Genomic DNA, 16,273 nt, shown 5'->3' with positions numbered 1-16,273 from the left:
GTGTTTTTTTTTTTGTGTTTTTTTTTTTTTTTAATTGTAATTAATCACTGTACGTAGATATGTTAGACAAGAGGAGATAGGAAAGCAGTAGCTCTTACTATGCAAGATTTTCAGTCTGTGACTCAAGAAGTTTATCATGACAGTTGTACTTCCCATTTGCTTATTCTGTCTTGGAATTTTGAAAATATAGGCCTTCACTTAATATCAATCTCCCTAGCATCATTATTTCTTTAGCATAAAAATAAGTGGATTTTTGCGTGTATTATTTATAATGATATACCCTCAAAACAAAGTTGGTGTATGTATGTATGTACATAAAAATACACATGCACAGCTTACGTTCTTATTTTTTTCTAATTTTATGTGCTGTTTTTAAATTTTAGATATAAGATTTCATTCAATCTGCACCATAATGTTTTTAGTATTGGTGTTTAAAATGGATATTTAGCAAAGTTTAAATGTAGGCTTCCTATTTTTTGTCTTACTATCAAGTGATTTGATCCTTCTTAAGCTGTTTGAGGTTTGGATATCAGAGGGAAGGGTTGAAGATCCATTAATTTACAGGCAATGAGTCCATGTTAATCTGTATCCTTCTGTCTCTTCTTACCTGTCTCATGAATTAAGCAATACAGAAAAGGAAATAAATTTGTATGAAAATGCTTCTTCTGTCTGTGATACATAGGTGGACATAAAACTGCTGTGGCTCTTATGTGTATAAATAATCATAATGCGGAGAAAAGCTATAAAATCCAAATTAGATGTGTAACCACTCTTAAATTAAATCAAGGGCTGGATTTTTAATCTTCCACTTTTCAGAGTCTGAACGCTCTATACAGTTTCTGGACTCAACTCACATAAAGGCCTGAACATCTGTGGCTCATCCACCTAAACAGATGGCAAGGTCTGTGATGTCCCAGGCATTTGCAGCGTCTGGCACAAATGTGTTTTTACATCCACCTATCTTTGACCATTAAAAAGCCTGGCCTTGTTCCAGACTTTTGGTGTACGAAATTTCTATCTGCATGTTATGTTTGAACTTGAGGGACATAAAATCTGTTATTTGCCTCTGTTATCACCGTATTGATGTTCTCTATGAAGACATTTAATTATGAAGAGAGGGATATTTGTTAATTACTGAGCTGTTTTATGATAGATTCCCTACATCTATAATAGATATAGAACAGCATGTGTGTATACAGTAAAACAATTAAGTGAGATGTGAAAAGATCGGCTATTGATAAGCTGCGCATTTAATTAAAATGAAAAGGTATTGGATCATTAACCTGATGTTCTGCTAATCAACACTGTGGATTTTAAATGCAATTCTCTCTTTGCAAAACGTGTTGCTCTGAACAGTCCCCTGATTGCAAAACAGAATTCAAGAACATAAACCTCAGTCATTACAGCCATTTCCTGAAGCCTTCTCACAGAACTAACACTAGGGTTTTTTATGAAAACATTCACATTCAATTTTCTGGTCTTGTGCTGTGGGAATACTGTTATGTAGGATAACCCACAGGAAGAGACTGATAACATTGGCATTTCCCAAAAAGTGCAATACAGACTGAGCAAATGGCAGTCTTCTAGTAATATTTCTGTGCAAGAAGAATAATGGCAGAGAACATTTAACATCCACATAAAGGTAGCACTAGAAGATAGCTTTATCGGTGTAATGGGTCTATAGGGCCTTCTATTCTAGGTTGCAATGCAATGGGAAAAAAATAGCAATATCAGAAATGGAGGGGAAAGGCATTTTTCTGTAGGACTTTTAGAAACAGTTATTGGTGTAATTGCTGGTTGTGAGGATAAGAGTCTGGAAAAATACATGCAACAATCCTTTCAGAATCCATTAATTGAAAAGCTGGGAAATGTCTTCCTCACTTAATAATGCGTTTAGCAATTGTACCGAGATTCGAAGGCAGTGCTTTATGGCTTTAAGTCTTCATTTTTCTGGAGATGTTGCACTAGCTTCTTTCTGAAATGCTACACGTACATGCTGCTTTTTAATGGAAAAAAACCTGCTCATTTTGGATATTATTTTCCTCTAGCTTCAGCTACCAGCTTTAACTCTATCTCTTAGTAAGTTTTATTGCAGCTTAAGAGCAAAATATCACCTTCCAACTCTGTTACTAACGTGTGATAAAATCATTATAAATACTTTCCAGTGCTGGCTAAGATACTAAGGTTTTTAATATAATCTCTCGTCTCAGATAGTCTTGATCCATCTCAGCTATGTGGAGCATTACTTTAAAATTCCTCTCTTCATTTGAAGCTTTTCATCCTCAGAAGGTTTTCATGGCTCATCACAGTTGTCACCTTCAGAGATATTAAGCAATTTACCATGTGTGTTGTGTAAGCGTTAAGATGGTCTGTTCTGGGAAAAAAACATCCTTATTTCCTTCAAAGTTTATTCTCCCTAAAATCTCTTTCTTCATGACTTTTTGTATCAAAATTCACTGCAAGGTGGCCGCTAGCAGTTATAAATGTGTTTTTCTGATATCAAATAAAGTTGGTGGTGTTACTGGGATTGATTTATGTACCTATTTATTTATCCATTATTTGAAATGGTAGCTGTTTGCAAGGCTGCTGCGTCAGAATTCTTAACAAAGCAGGGATGAAGTACACTCCAGACTTGAGGCACCCATCTTACCCAGCTGTGGCCTTAAAATATTATTAAGCTTTTAGTAGGGGAAAATGTATACATATGTTATTTATATATGTTATTATTTATTCACGGGGACATACACACATGCATACTTCTCCCTCTGCATATCTTGAAGTGAGCATGTGAAATGATGTTGAAATTACATTTTCTTGCAGAAAATCTTCTGAAGGTGAAATTTCCATAGTATGAAATATGTTGTGTCCACTGTGCTCTAGAGTCTGGCAGGAGCATATGGCAGCAATATTTAAGGGTATGAAGCCAGGGTGAAAGGAGACAAACCTGGTGAACCCTTTTTGGATCTTCCTGCTGGGAATGACCCCTGAGGAGTGCCTCCATTTCTGTTGTCCCTGGCCATCATGCTAGCTGACAGTACTGTTCCTACAAATGTATTTGCAGTTTCTGTAGAAGATCAGGGGTCTACAATTCAAGTCTGCATCACAGCTAAGTTTTATTTAGCTTTCAGGAGTACAAATCTGTCCACTGCATCTGCCATTCACCTTATAGAGCAGTATATTTTCCGGGTAACTTCTCAGCCTTCTCCCACACCAACTGACCAGCTTCCTGATCGACTCTCTGCTTGCTCAGGGAGGCAGGTTCTCTCCAACCTACTGTGTTCTATTTGCCTAATGAAGGGCAGTTCCCACAGAAAATCTTTTGGGTATGAGGAGTAGGGACTGTGCTTTACTTCTCATGGGATGTGTACTGTCTGCAGCACCTGCTGTGGGCTTTGTACAGGGCTTTCTATCTATAGTTTTAGATGTGGTCCATCACTAAGTGACCCTGGGGAGTGTACCTGAACTATCTTCCCTTTCCTGCTTCGGTTGTATTGCTATCTGGGAGTTTTGTACCCAAAGACTTGAGAACTGCTTAAAAAACCTAAATGGAGGCTTTTCCATGGGAAGCTTTATCTAAGCACACTGAGGTGTTTATGGTATATACAGACAGCTCAAAGAACAGGCACTGAATATTTTGAAGTGCACAAGAAATTAATTAATTTCAGTGGAAGTATGTGCTTGAAATTAGACAATAATAAAACACCTTGCAGTGCTCTGTTAAAAATGCATTTTAAAGTCAGCGAAAGGCTTGAAAAATGTAACTTTTCCCCTATTTTGTAGTTTTCATTATTTTTATATTAAAGCCTGCTAGTGTTTACTGTTCATCAGGTTAATTCATTGGCAGCTTAATAGGCAACGATTTTTTTAAGCACACTATTTGCTTATACTTTTATTGATTTTCTTCACACCCCACTGTGTCTGACATCAGCCTATCCAATACACACATACTTTAATCTGAGTAGAGTTCCAGCCTTTCTGGGAGGAAATATCTTATCGTATTGCTTCAGGGAAGCAGCTGATACTCATATAAAGTCAAAAGTCCAAAATTTGGATCAATAGTTCCTTAGGAAATCTGAAGTAACATAGTGATGTTGCCTCAGGGAGTTGATCCATGAATAGACATTCTGTGAATAGAAAATTGTTTCTGGCTAACAAAATGTACAATACAAGTACATACACTGTATGTAGAGTATATATGCATGTGATTGGGTGGAATAATTCTGGCTCTGGGACTACAATCAAAACTTAGAGATGCTGCTTTGAGTGTAAAGTTTCACTGACACATACATCAAATATTTTAGTGTGCTATACTCTGTGATCAGTAGTTATTCACTAATGGCTGAATTAAGACAGTTGAATTGAGAAGCAAATCATATCATTGTGATAGAATGATAACTTATCATAATATATTGGCTTTATCATTATTCCTTTTTTTCCCCCTAGTTGCTACTTAAATTCATTTTCTTATCATTCAGATATGTAAATCGTCAGCTGTCAAACAGTAATTTTGGAATTCAGTTACACTTTTTTATTTATAAAACTCAGTGAAATAGCTTATATAAGACCATGTAAATAGGTTGCAAATAGCCTATTTTAAAAGCACAATGGTGAAAGCATTTATAATATCAATCCCTTCACGAAATGGCGTTTTAAACCTGATTATTCTAAAAGCCCTAGATTTAAACAAAGCCATGAGGAGTCTTGACACTATATTCAATTCTAAAAGTCAAGAAATAGTGATGTTTTATATATCCTGTGCACCTAGTACCTGATTTCAGTTTGGATCTCTGAAACCAAAATGCAGATCACAGAAAACACAGAAAAGTTGGAAGACTTTAGGGCTATGCTGCCAGTTACTACACTGTAGATCACTCTATAGAGGAGAAGCAACAGTGTTGGGCAGCAATTTCAGATACATTTTCTTCCTGCTCTATAGAATCATGGATTTAATTTCATTTTTTTTTTTTAGAGGATTTTAATCTGCTGATTACATCTGTCTCTGTGTGTCCACGTCTCTCCTCTTCCTGTACTTCAATTTCGTCCTCACCTTTGACAATTTCTCCTATATTTCCTTTTGTCAGTCTATCACAGACTTTTTCCTCTTCTCATTAGCCATCTTGATTTCAATTCCTACTTTTCTCTGTTATCCCATCCTTCCCATCACTTCTCCACGTCAGTCTTTATCTCTTCTTTCCAAGCACTTTGACTTCTTCGAGTATTGCCATAACTCCCTGTGTTTCAGTCCTTGCCATGACTCAAAATCATGAATCTCATGAAAAGGAGAGTCTTATTTGTTAAAAATACTACACCTGCTCTGTATATGGGATGTCAGTCCACTATAACTTCCTGGTTGTAGATATGTCAACTGCATATCCTTCTCAGTCATGGCGTGTTCCTGCACAGCATAGATGTCATGTCTGCACAGGCTGAAATAAGAAGATTGATCAGTTAGTCTAAGTCTGAAAACCAACCTGCAAGACCTGGCACCTATTGTGCACATGTCAAATAATTCATTGTTTTTTTTCTTTTTGCCCAGATGTTCTATTATTTGCAAATATTTATAGGGCTAACTGAAAGCACATATCTGGTCTTTTTAATTTATCCAAACTTTTCTTTCATTGCATTCTGCAGATTCACTGAACTTTGTAGCTAACCTGTGTCCCAAAAATTCATTTTGAAGTAACAGTCTGTTAAGGCAGGAGTGTCCAACCTCTTGGCATGCCAGGGCCATGTTGAGAGAAGAGAAATTGTCTTGGGCCACATATAAAATATATAACTTAGTTAATGTACATAGGAAAGAAAGCTTTTTTTTTTTTAATATTTATTTACTAAGACATAAAAAAGGAGAGCGACAAAAAAGTAGTGGGATATTTGACTTTGTTTTTGTGAAACTAATGCATCATCCTGCTTTGATGGCAGTAGTTGCAGTTCTCAGTGAGCTCTCAAGATGTCTGTCAGAGATTTTTGATGAAATTTTACACTTAGATTTGTCCTTGAAACTACTTGTCCACAAATGGCAAAACATGATGACATGAGTGAGGCATGACTGTGAAGTATTTCTCTCTGGTAAGACAAAGCTTATAGAAGTCTGGTAAAGAGATGTAATCAGACATTTGAGTTGAATATCTGATTGCAACTTTACAAATTCTTTCTGAAAATTTGCAGGTAATGTATTGAAAATGGAGCTGCAAATATACAAAAAAATTGGTGTTTTTTTCAGCAATCTTGAAAACTGTTCTCAAATTCCATTGTCAAAACTGAAAGCACAGCTGCATACCTTTCACTGTTAACACAACTGTGTTTAGTGTATCAAAATGCATGAAATAGTTTGCCATAACATAGAAACAGAAATCATAGAAACCATAGAATTGCTCAGTTTGGAAAGGACCTTAAAGATCATCAAGTCTAACCATGACGTAACCATACTACCCTAACAACCCTCTGCTAAATCATGTCCCTGAGCACCACATCCAAACGGTTTTTAAATGCATCCAGGGATAGTGACTCAACCACCTCCCTGGGGAGTATATTCCAGTGCTTAACAATTCTTTCTGTAAAGAATTTCTTCCTGACATCCAACCTAAACCTCCTCTGGCACAACTTGAGGCCATTTCCCCTCATCCTGTCACCTGTCACCGCTCTCACTACAATCACCTTTCAGGCATTGGAAAAGAGCAATAAGGTCTCCTCTCAGCCTCCTTTTCCCTAAACTAAACTGCCCCAGTTCCTTCTCTCCTTGTAGGGCATATTCTCCAAGCCCTTTACAAGCCTTGTTGCCCTTCTTTGGAACGCTTCAGCACCTCAATGTCCTTTCTGTACTGAGGTGCCCAAAACTGAACACAGTACTTGAGGTGAGGCCTCACAAGTGCCAAGTATAGGGGCAGGATGACTTCCCTAGTCCTGCTCACCACACCATTCCTGATACAAGCCAGGATGCCATTGGCCTTCTTGGTCACCTGGGCACACTGCTGGCTCATATTCAGCCAACTGTCTATCAGTACACCAAGGTCCCTTTTGGTCAGGTAGCTTGCCAACAATTCCTCCCCAAGCCTGTGGTGTTGCCCAGGATTATTGTGACCAAAATACAGGATCCAACACTTAGCCCTATGAAACTCATAGTTTATCTTGGCCAGTTAATCCAGTCTATCCAGATCCCTCTGTAGTGCCTTTCTGCCCTCCAGCACATTTACACTTTCCCCCTAGCTTGAGCTGGCATGCCCTGATTTTAGCTTAGAGTGATCACACATTGATGTTAGGTTCTGTGGGAGATAGGTGCACACCCCAGGCTGGGGCCAGCCACTCAGTGAAGTAGAGCCACTGCCATGATATCACGGTGTGGGGGGCGGCCAAGGGATGGGCTGGGCCACATGTGGCCCGCAGGTAGGACATGCCTATGTTTAGAAAAATGGCACTCCAAACAAATTAAGTTTGGCAAAATTTATCAGCAACTGAAAATGGATTCATACGAGAAGAGCAGTAGAGGAATTTTATCTAAGGGTTGTGTAGCCTGAGGGCTGTTAGCAGCTCTTATTCTATGAGCCTTTCCTATGTTTCAGTAAGGATGATAAGACACGCATTGTGCACTTCAGAAAGCTTTGGGAAGGGAAGCTCGTGGCGTCAAAGGTGTGATGGGACTAGGCTTTATGGTAGCCAGTTTCATGATGATTAAATGATGGCCTCTTTGGCAGTATTTGTTGCTTTATTTTCTCTTGTAGATGGGAGTTGATTTACAAAGTTGCCCCTAAGCAAGCACAGGTGTTTGCTGTAGTCTGCAAAGCACAGCTGAGTACAAGCATTAGCTTGGCTTGAGCTACAGCTGACCATCTGGACCCTGAATTTCTAAAGGATTCTTTCCAAATCAGGCTTAGCATTCCCCTCTGCTACGTAGTCATCTGGTTTTAATTCCATTGATTAGGAAATATGTTGCTGATATGTACAGGGCAGATTTTGTACAAAGAGCAATATTTTGCCCTTAATATACAGCTATTTTAGAGCACTCTTCTTTTTTTTCTTTTAATCTAGTTCAAATAAAAACATGGTTCTCCCAACTCCAGTGTGCATTGGAAAGCATTTTTCAAAGCTTTGAAAAAGCTTTTAAGTGGAAATGGAAGTTTTAAATTCAGGATTAGGGCATTAATTTCTCACACCAAATTTCTTAAGGCAGTTGTGTAAATGTTCTAAGTGCCATTAATTTTGTATTTGTTAAAAAATAAACAAAAAAATATCTCCTAGGTAATACTTCCTATTTCCTGCTTCACTGTACCATGTGAATGGTGAGAGATAACAGAACAGTTTGGTTAAAACAAGACATTTACAAAAGTATCTCCCTAGATCCAGTCTCTCCTCTCCAGGGTGAAGTCAGGAATGAATCTTCATATTGAAACGTATGTCAGAGCTGTCTAAAAATATTTTAAAGTGCACAGAGTTCTTTCAGTTGCTTAAGAGAATACCTATTTTGTTGAACATCTGACTAATACTTGTGACACTGTAAAGTTATACATGTGACATAAAATCAGGAAAAAATATCATATTTTTTTATTAACAATCTTCTGTTTCCTTTTAATTATAGTAGATTAAATTATAGGTTGAGTTTGGAAGGATCTGGGGATTAACAGCCACATCAAGCAGGGTGAGGCGAGCAGGTGGCTCAGGTCCATGCCCTGTCAGATATCTCCAATAATGTTTCTGAATGCTTATTTTAAGTTTATTTCTGTATTTTTCTATTATAAGGATATTTTTCCAATTTAAGCTTTTAGGAAAGTATCTATTATCATATACTTGGTAGGGATAGAGTTCCTTTGATGGGAAGATACTTTTCCTGATGATTTTTCCCTAAAAGCAACTTATGTTCCTTAGATGAAATAGGGAACAAAAGTTCTATGGCTATGAGTTATGATAAAGGTTGAAAATTCTTTTGTAAATAAGTTTGGGGGGAAAAAAAAGAAAAAAAAAAAAAGGATTGCCTCTGGACTCACTCAGTTATCACAAACACAGAGACCTAACACTGCACTATATCTACAAAATATAATAATTTACAATAAATAACAAGGATGTCTTGACTCTAGCCAGCAAAAACTGGGGCAAACAGGAAAGAAAAATAACGTGTATCTGAGTTTATCCCCAAACAGTTTGCAGAATAAAGGTTATTTTCATTCATATGCATCTCTAGAATGAACAGGCTCACTCTTTGTTGACTGAAAGATAAAAGCTCTGCAGATCTTTGTATGTATTTCTATAGTAAAAATACACATTGCCATATTGAGAAGTAGTGGTAAATACTTGGATATTTACCTATGGTGGAGTACTGCCTACCCTACTTTGTTCTTTACTTTTGATGTTCTTCCTTTATTGAATGTTTGTATATTGCACTGCTGCTGGCATTTGTAACTTTCAAATTAATCTCTATATGCCCTTTGTTTAGATATTACACTGCACTAAAGGAAGGAATGTGTAGAATAAATCTCTTTAAAAACAGTAGATAAAGTACATATATTAAAATATTGTTTATGTGATTTCATTAAAATTTGCAAGTTTTTAGAAACTGCTTTAGACTGAAATGGGAAGTTAAGTGATGGACTTTGCTGAATGAAATAGTCTTCTCAAATGTCTTGGTTATGAGAGGAACTTAAGTGACAGTAAGAAGTTACTATCCTGCAGGAATATTTCACATCATCAGGTACTCTCTTTTAAAGGGTAAGATAAATATGTAAATACTTGGCATTGACTGTCTGAGCTGAGTTTTGTCAGAAGATTTTGTGAGACATGTTTCTTAAACAGGAGCTCACATCTCTACCTACAAAGTATGTGTTGGCTCTGTGGAGTGCCATCATGATAAAACACAGGATGTATTTTGTGCTTAGTGGGTTGACATCCCAATTAATAAAACAGCTGCAGTGAATGCAGTCTATCCAGATCCCTCAGCAGATACTTCCTGCGCTATATAATCATATAAGATGGAAAAGACCTGACCAAGTATGGTGACCTACATCTCCTGCACTTAGCATGTGATGACTCTGAAGATGACCTGCTCTGTGATCTTCCCTGGTAACAGGGTCAGACTGACAGATGTGTAATTCCCCAGATCCTGCTTTCTGCCCTTATGGACGAGCATCATATTTGCTAATCTCCAGTCTACTGAGTCCTCCCTGCTAGGCCAGGATTGTTGGTAAATGATTGAAAGTGTCTAGGTAAGCACTTCTGCCAGCTACCCCAGAACTCTTTTTTGGACTCTGTAAGATCAATACATGTACATTTCTCCTTGCATTAAGGGCTTCATTGTGCTAGCCTCTATTTTTCTCTAGACTTTGTGCAATATCTCCATCTCTTCAACACAGAGCAAGATCTTGTACTGGACACAGTACTCCTCCAGACCTGGCATCCCCAGCATTGAGCAGAAGAGAAGAATTCCCTGTCTCAGCCTCATAATGCAGCCTTCTTTGCCACAGGCTCACATTGCTGGTTCATGTTCCACTTGCTGTCTTCCAGGACCAAAGGGGCTTTTCTACAGAGCTAAGAGGGATCAGGTGCAGAAAGAAAGTGGGGAGAGGTTTGCAGGCTGCACAGGTCACTGTCTCCAGAGGTGGGGGAGTCCTTGTGCGCTATGAGGCAAGAACATTTGGTGATGGGCAAACGTTATGAGGAAACAGTGTTCAGAGGTTCATGGGAATGTGTGAGATTCCCCTTAAGCTTTCTTGGGGAACGCCTGAAAGTGGGAGCATGGGAAGGGTGAAGCTGGATGAGGAAGAAAGCAGCAGGCTCAGGGAGCTCCCTTTTCTCTCTGTCAGAGAATCTCAGAGAGCTCCATAGAGTGCCACCAAGAAACGATCCTTTTGTGCTAAGATGGCTGATGTCCACCTTGATAAAACAGTCGTAATGACTGATAGTCAAGACTGGCTGAAGCCAAGCTATAAGGGTGTGTTTGGTTGTTAGAAAAGATGCTAGTTCTTGGGTAAGCTAGATCAAATGCTCCATCAGGCAGCCAGAGCAGTGGGACAACAGGGCCTATGCAGATGCTGCCCACAGGCTCAGGCTGATTCTTTAAGACTTATTTGTCATTTATCATAGTCACAGAATCACAGAATCACAGAATTGTAGGGGTTGGAAGGGACCTCTAAAGATCATCGAGACCAACCCCCTGCCAAAGCAGGTTCCCTACACCAGGTCACACAGGTAGGCGTCCAGGCGAGAATTGAATATCTCCAGAGAAGGAGACTCCACAACCTCCCTGGGCAGCCTGTTCCAGTGCTCCGTCACCCTCACCGTGAAGAAGTTCTTACGCACATTCGTGCAAAACTTCCTATGCTGCAGCTTATGTCCGTTTCCCCTCGTCCTGTCTCCACGTACCACTGAAAAGAGACTGGCCTCACCACTATGGCCGCCACACCTCAGATATTTATAAACCTGGATCAGGCCCCCTCTCAGTCGTCTTTTCTCAGGGCTAAATAGACCCAGTTCACTTAGCCTTTCTTCACAGGGGAGATGCTCCAGGCCCTTCACCATCTTTGTGGCCCTCTGCTGGACTCTTTCCAAGAGATCCCTGTCTTTTTTGTATTGGGGAGCCTAGAACTGGACACAGTACTCCAGATGAGGCCTTACCAGGGCAGAGTAGAGGGCGAGGATCACCTCCCTCGCTAGTCCTTAACCTGCTGAGTATTTCCAAGTCTAAAAGGTAGATTTGGCTAAATAATGCTGGGTTTCAAAGAGAAGAACATCAAGTTAGGTTGGATATTAGGAAAAATTTTGTCTCAGAAAGAGATAAAAATGGTGAGTTATTAGAAGAGGCTGCCCAGGGAAATGATGGAGTCACCATCCCTGGAGGTGTTCAAGAAATGGGGAAACATGTCATGTGGTCAGTGAGGGACATAGTATGTGGGCATGGTGGTGATGCATCAATGGTTAGACTAGATGACCTAGACTGCAGCCCTGGCAGGGGGTATGCACCACCTACCCTGGTCATGACAAGTGCCTCCACTCAGACAGACATAGCTTCTAACAGAAGAAGCATCTGTGCAGACCATGGTCTATGGGAAGTGTCCAGACTTTACTCTTGGAAAAGAGTAGAGTGGCAAACTCTCCTGTGTAAGATGAGCCCAGGTGGAGGATCTCCTGCAACAGCTGACTGATCTGCAGGAGACAGTCAAAAGGCTGTGTGCTATCAGGGAGGCAGAAGAGTTTCATGTGCAGCCTGCACTGATCCACAGTCTGGAGCCAAACAGCCCCAAATTTCCCCACTGGCGTATCCATTTGGAGAGGAACAAACAGTGACGAGAAATGGCAAATTGCCATGAGAAAGACTAACAAGAGGACAAAAGCCTGCCTCAAAGACTGAGGTGCCTCTGTAGTATTACTTCACAGCTTTCCAGGCTGAGAAGGAAAAAGAAACAGTAACAGGTAAGTTATCTGAACTGAGTAAGGCAGCCAGACCTTCTCCCCACTGCATAACAACTAGTGAAACTAAGAAAAAGCGATGGGTGAAAGTAGTGGGTGATTATCTTCTGAGGGGTACAGAAGCATCCATTTGTTGCCCTTACCTGCGATCTAGAGAGATCTTCTAGGTCTGCTGCTTTCTGGGGGCCCACATCAAGGACGTGACAGAGAGGCTGCCAGACCTTGTATGTCTCACAGACTACTGCACCCTGCTGCTGTTTCCCATAGGCACCAGTGACACAAGTGTCAGCAAATCTGGAGAATATCAAGACAGATTACAAGGAGCTGGGAGCAGCAGTGAAGAACTTGGGAGCACAGGTAGTCTCATCAATCCTCTAGGTTAGGGAAATGAGGAAGGAAAGGACTGGCAGAATAAGAAAACCAATAAATGGTTAAGAGAGTAGTATTGCTGTGAACAGGACTTTGGCTACTTACATTATGAAACTAATTCTGAGAAATCTGGTCTTCTGGGGGATGACAGGGTTAATCTGTCAGACAAGGGGAAAAACATCTTTGGCAGCAAGCTTTCCAAATTTGATCAGGATGGCTTTAAACTAGAATTGCTGGGGGTGGGAATCCTCAAATCATTGCACTTTGAGGCTGACAGTGGTAATGGATGCCCTGGGCCTGGAGCTGGATCACAGGCCAGTAAGATAGCACCTAAGGTACAGGATAAGGGAACTCTAATTGGTAAATCAGCTTCAATGAGAGCTCAACTTGAGTGCCTGTACACTAATGTGCGGACCACAGGGAATAAGCAGGAGGAACTGCAGGCTTGTGCATGCCTATGGGGCTATGATGTTATTGGCATCATGAAACGTGGTGGGATGATCTATTCCAATGTAGGAATAGATGGCATAAAGTCTTTAGGAAAGACAGGCAGGGGAGAATCATAGAATCATAGAATCACCAAGGTTGAAAAAGACTCACAAGATCACCCAGTCCAACCATGACCAATAGTTATCACTAAACCGTGTCCCTCAATACAACGTCCAAACGTTCCTTGAACACCTCCAGGGTCAGTGGCCCCACCACTTCCCTGGGCAGCCCATTCCACTGCCTGATCACTCTTTCAGAGAAGCAGTATTTCATAACATCCAGCCTGAGTCTCCCCTGGCACAGCTTGAAGCCATTCCCTCTAGTCCTTCCACCAGTTACACAAGAGAAGAGGCCGACCCCCAGCTCACTACAACCTCCCTTCAGGTAGTTACAGAGAGCAATAAGGCCTCCCCTGAGCCTCCTCTTCTCCAGACTGAACAATCCCAGCTCCTTCAGCCGTTCCTCATAAGGCCTGTGCTCCAGACCCCTCACCAGCTTTGTCACCCTTCTTTGAACCCGCTCCAGGGCCTCAGTGTCTTTCTTACAGTGAGGGGCCCAAAACTGGGCATAGTACTTGAGGTGTGGCCTCACCAGAGTGAGTACAGGGGGACAATCACTTCCCTGTTCCTGGGAAGTGCACCAGAAATCAAAGAGGTTCCTGGAATACATTGATGATAACTTTCTCTTCCAAGGAATATAGGAACCCACAAGAAAATGTGCTATGCTTGATCTTGTCCTCACCGAGGAGGGACTGGCGACTTATGTGAAGCTCAGGGCAGCCTTGGCTTTACTTACCACAAAATGATGGAGTTCAAAATCTTTAGTGTGTCAAAGAGGATATACAGCAAGCTTGCTACTCTGGACTTCAAGAGAACAGACTTTGTACTCTCCAGGGAAATACTTGGCAAATTGATGTGGGAAAAAGCCCTGGAGGGAAGAGGGGCCTGAAAAAGCTTGTCAGTATTCAAGGACCATCTCCTGCAAGCCCAGAAGCAGTGCATCCTGAGAAGAAGGAAGGTTGGCAAGAATACCAAGAGACCCCCGAGAATCAACTAGGAACTCCTGGACTTAAGCTTGAAAAGAAAGTCTATGGGGAGTGGAATCAGGAACAGATTATCTGAGAGTAGTACAAAGAAGCTGTCAAGACAGACAGGGATCAGGTTACAAAAGCTAAAAGGCAGAATTAAATCTAGCCAGGGACATTAAGAGGAACATGAAGAAATTCTACAGATATCTCAGTGATAAAAAGAAGTCAGGGGGGATGTGGGCCCTCTTTGGAAGGAAACTGGAGACTTGGTCATGAAGGATACAGAGGAACCTGAGGTGATCAATGACTTCTTTGCCTCAATCTTCACTGGCAAGGGCTCTATCCACACCACCCAAGTTGTAGAAAGCAATGGAAAGAACTTGGAGAAGGTAGATCTGCCTGCTGAGGTGAAGATGAGGTTTGAGATCACCTAAAGAACTTAAAGGTGGACAAGCCCACGGGACCAGACAAGATCCATCCATGGGTTCTGAGAGAACTCTCAGATGAAGCTACCAAGCCATTATCCATTTGGTGAAGTTCCCTGATTGGAAAAGGGGAAACACAAACCCCCATTTTCAAAAAGAGGAAAAAAATCCATGAAACTGCAAGTCCATAAGCCAGTCATTCTCCATTCTGCAGTCTGCTGAGAGATAGTGTTGCTCAGCCCTGGAGTTGCATCAGCCCTCACCTCTCAGTTGTTCCTCCACGGCCCTCTTGTCTGCAGGGAAATTGTTGCTAGGCCATGGATGCAGGGTGCAATGGCAGTGAGAATATCTGTTCTGCCTCTCACTGGCAATTTTCCTCTAGCTGTGAGGGGATGAGCAAAACACGTGGTTCTGGTAGCTGCCATCTGCTCTGACCCTGTACAGAATATGGTCAAGAGGCAGAACCCCAAGGGAAGCCCAGAAAGCAGCTGGAGCCTGGACAGCCACACGTCTGAGCTCACAAGAGGGAGCCCTGAACCGAATACAGCTGCTGTAAAACAGGTACTGGTGCTTCTCTGTGATGTCACAAGGGTGCTCTCAAATTCCACACAGCAAGTACAGCAGCCTCTGAAGAGAGAAGACTGCTGCTTTGCAGGATTTTTTCTATCTTGTAATGGCCTTGTTGCTTGGCCTCAGACTTGTCAGGACCCACGTTGGTCCTGAGAACTGTATTCCTGCAATACAAGTGGGGAACCCTGGTGATGTCGGTACAAGTTGTGTCCAGAACACTGCGGACTGTCAGAGAAGGACTTGCCCCTTGTTGCTTGTGAGAATGCACTTGCTGGCAAATTGTTTTGTTCTTTAGTCTCCTGCACAGTGAAGAAGTGTTTTCTGGTGTTAGCCTGAATCTCTGTCTGCTGTGTTCTGTTGTGTCCATTGCTGCTTCTTCTGTCTCTGGTCACCACCGAAAAGAACCTGGCTCCATCTGCTTTGCATCCTCCCTTCATATTTGTACACCTTGATGAGATCCCCTGACCCTTCTTCCTGCGGAAGAGTCCCAGCTCTCAGCCTTCCTCACAGGAGAGACACTCCATTTCTTGCCTTCATGAGGATGGAGAAGACCCTTTAGATCAAGTCCAACTTTCCACTTAACACTACCAAGTCGATCACTAAAATGAGTGCATAAGCATCACATCCATAGGTCTCCAATGCTGCCAGAGTTGGCAAACTCACCCCTTCCCTGTGCAGACTGTCGCAATGCCTGAAAAGCCTTTCTGTGAAGAAATTATTCTCGATATCCAATCTAAACCTCCCCTGGAGTTAATTGAGCCCATTTCCTCACATCCTATCACTCATTACCAGAGAAAAGAGACTGATGCTCACCTCTCTGCAGCTTCCTTTAAAGAAGTTATAGAGAGCTGCGAAGCCTTCCCTCCTTTTCAACAGACCAGACAACTCCAGTTCCCTCAGCTGTCACTCACAGTTCTTGTTTTTCAGTCCCTTCAGCAGTTTTGTTGATCTTCTCTAAATGAGTTCCAGAATCTCCATACTCTACTTGAAGCAAGGGTCCTGAAAC

The 16,273-nt window shown here is 41.3% G+C and overlaps 2 protein-coding genes and 1 long non-coding RNA gene across 3 annotated transcripts in view; all 3 read right to left on the bottom strand.

Annotated features, from left to right (window-relative positions):
* LOC104914906 (zinc finger SWIM domain-containing protein 6-like) overlaps positions 1 to 16,273 on the bottom strand; it is a 537,827-nt gene that overhangs the window by 170,848 nt on the left and 350,706 nt on the right. The gene's annotated exons all lie outside the window — the stretch shown is intronic.
* The window catches only part of LOC104914911 (zinc finger SWIM domain-containing protein 6-like), a 490,619-nt gene that overhangs the window by 153,112 nt on the left and 321,234 nt on the right, over positions 1 to 16,273 (bottom strand). The window lies entirely within an intron of this gene.
* LOC109363920 lies at positions 5,101 to 16,033 on the bottom strand. The gene is made up of 2 exons (XR_002109821.1): positions 14,961 to 16,033; positions 5,101 to 5,426 (listed from the first exon to the last, which is right to left on the bottom strand). It is a non-coding gene; the product is annotated as an uncharacterized LOC109363920 (long non-coding RNA).

This window comes from Meleagris gallopavo, chromosome Z (assembly GCF_000146605.3).
Source record: "Meleagris gallopavo isolate NT-WF06-2002-E0010 breed Aviagen turkey brand Nicholas breeding stock chromosome Z, Turkey_5.1, whole genome shotgun sequence".
NCBI classification, from domain to species: Eukaryota; Metazoa; Chordata; class Aves; order Galliformes; family Phasianidae; genus Meleagris; species Meleagris gallopavo.
Note: the sequence above shows the minus strand (reverse complement) of the source record. Positions and strands in the feature narration are given on the sequence as shown.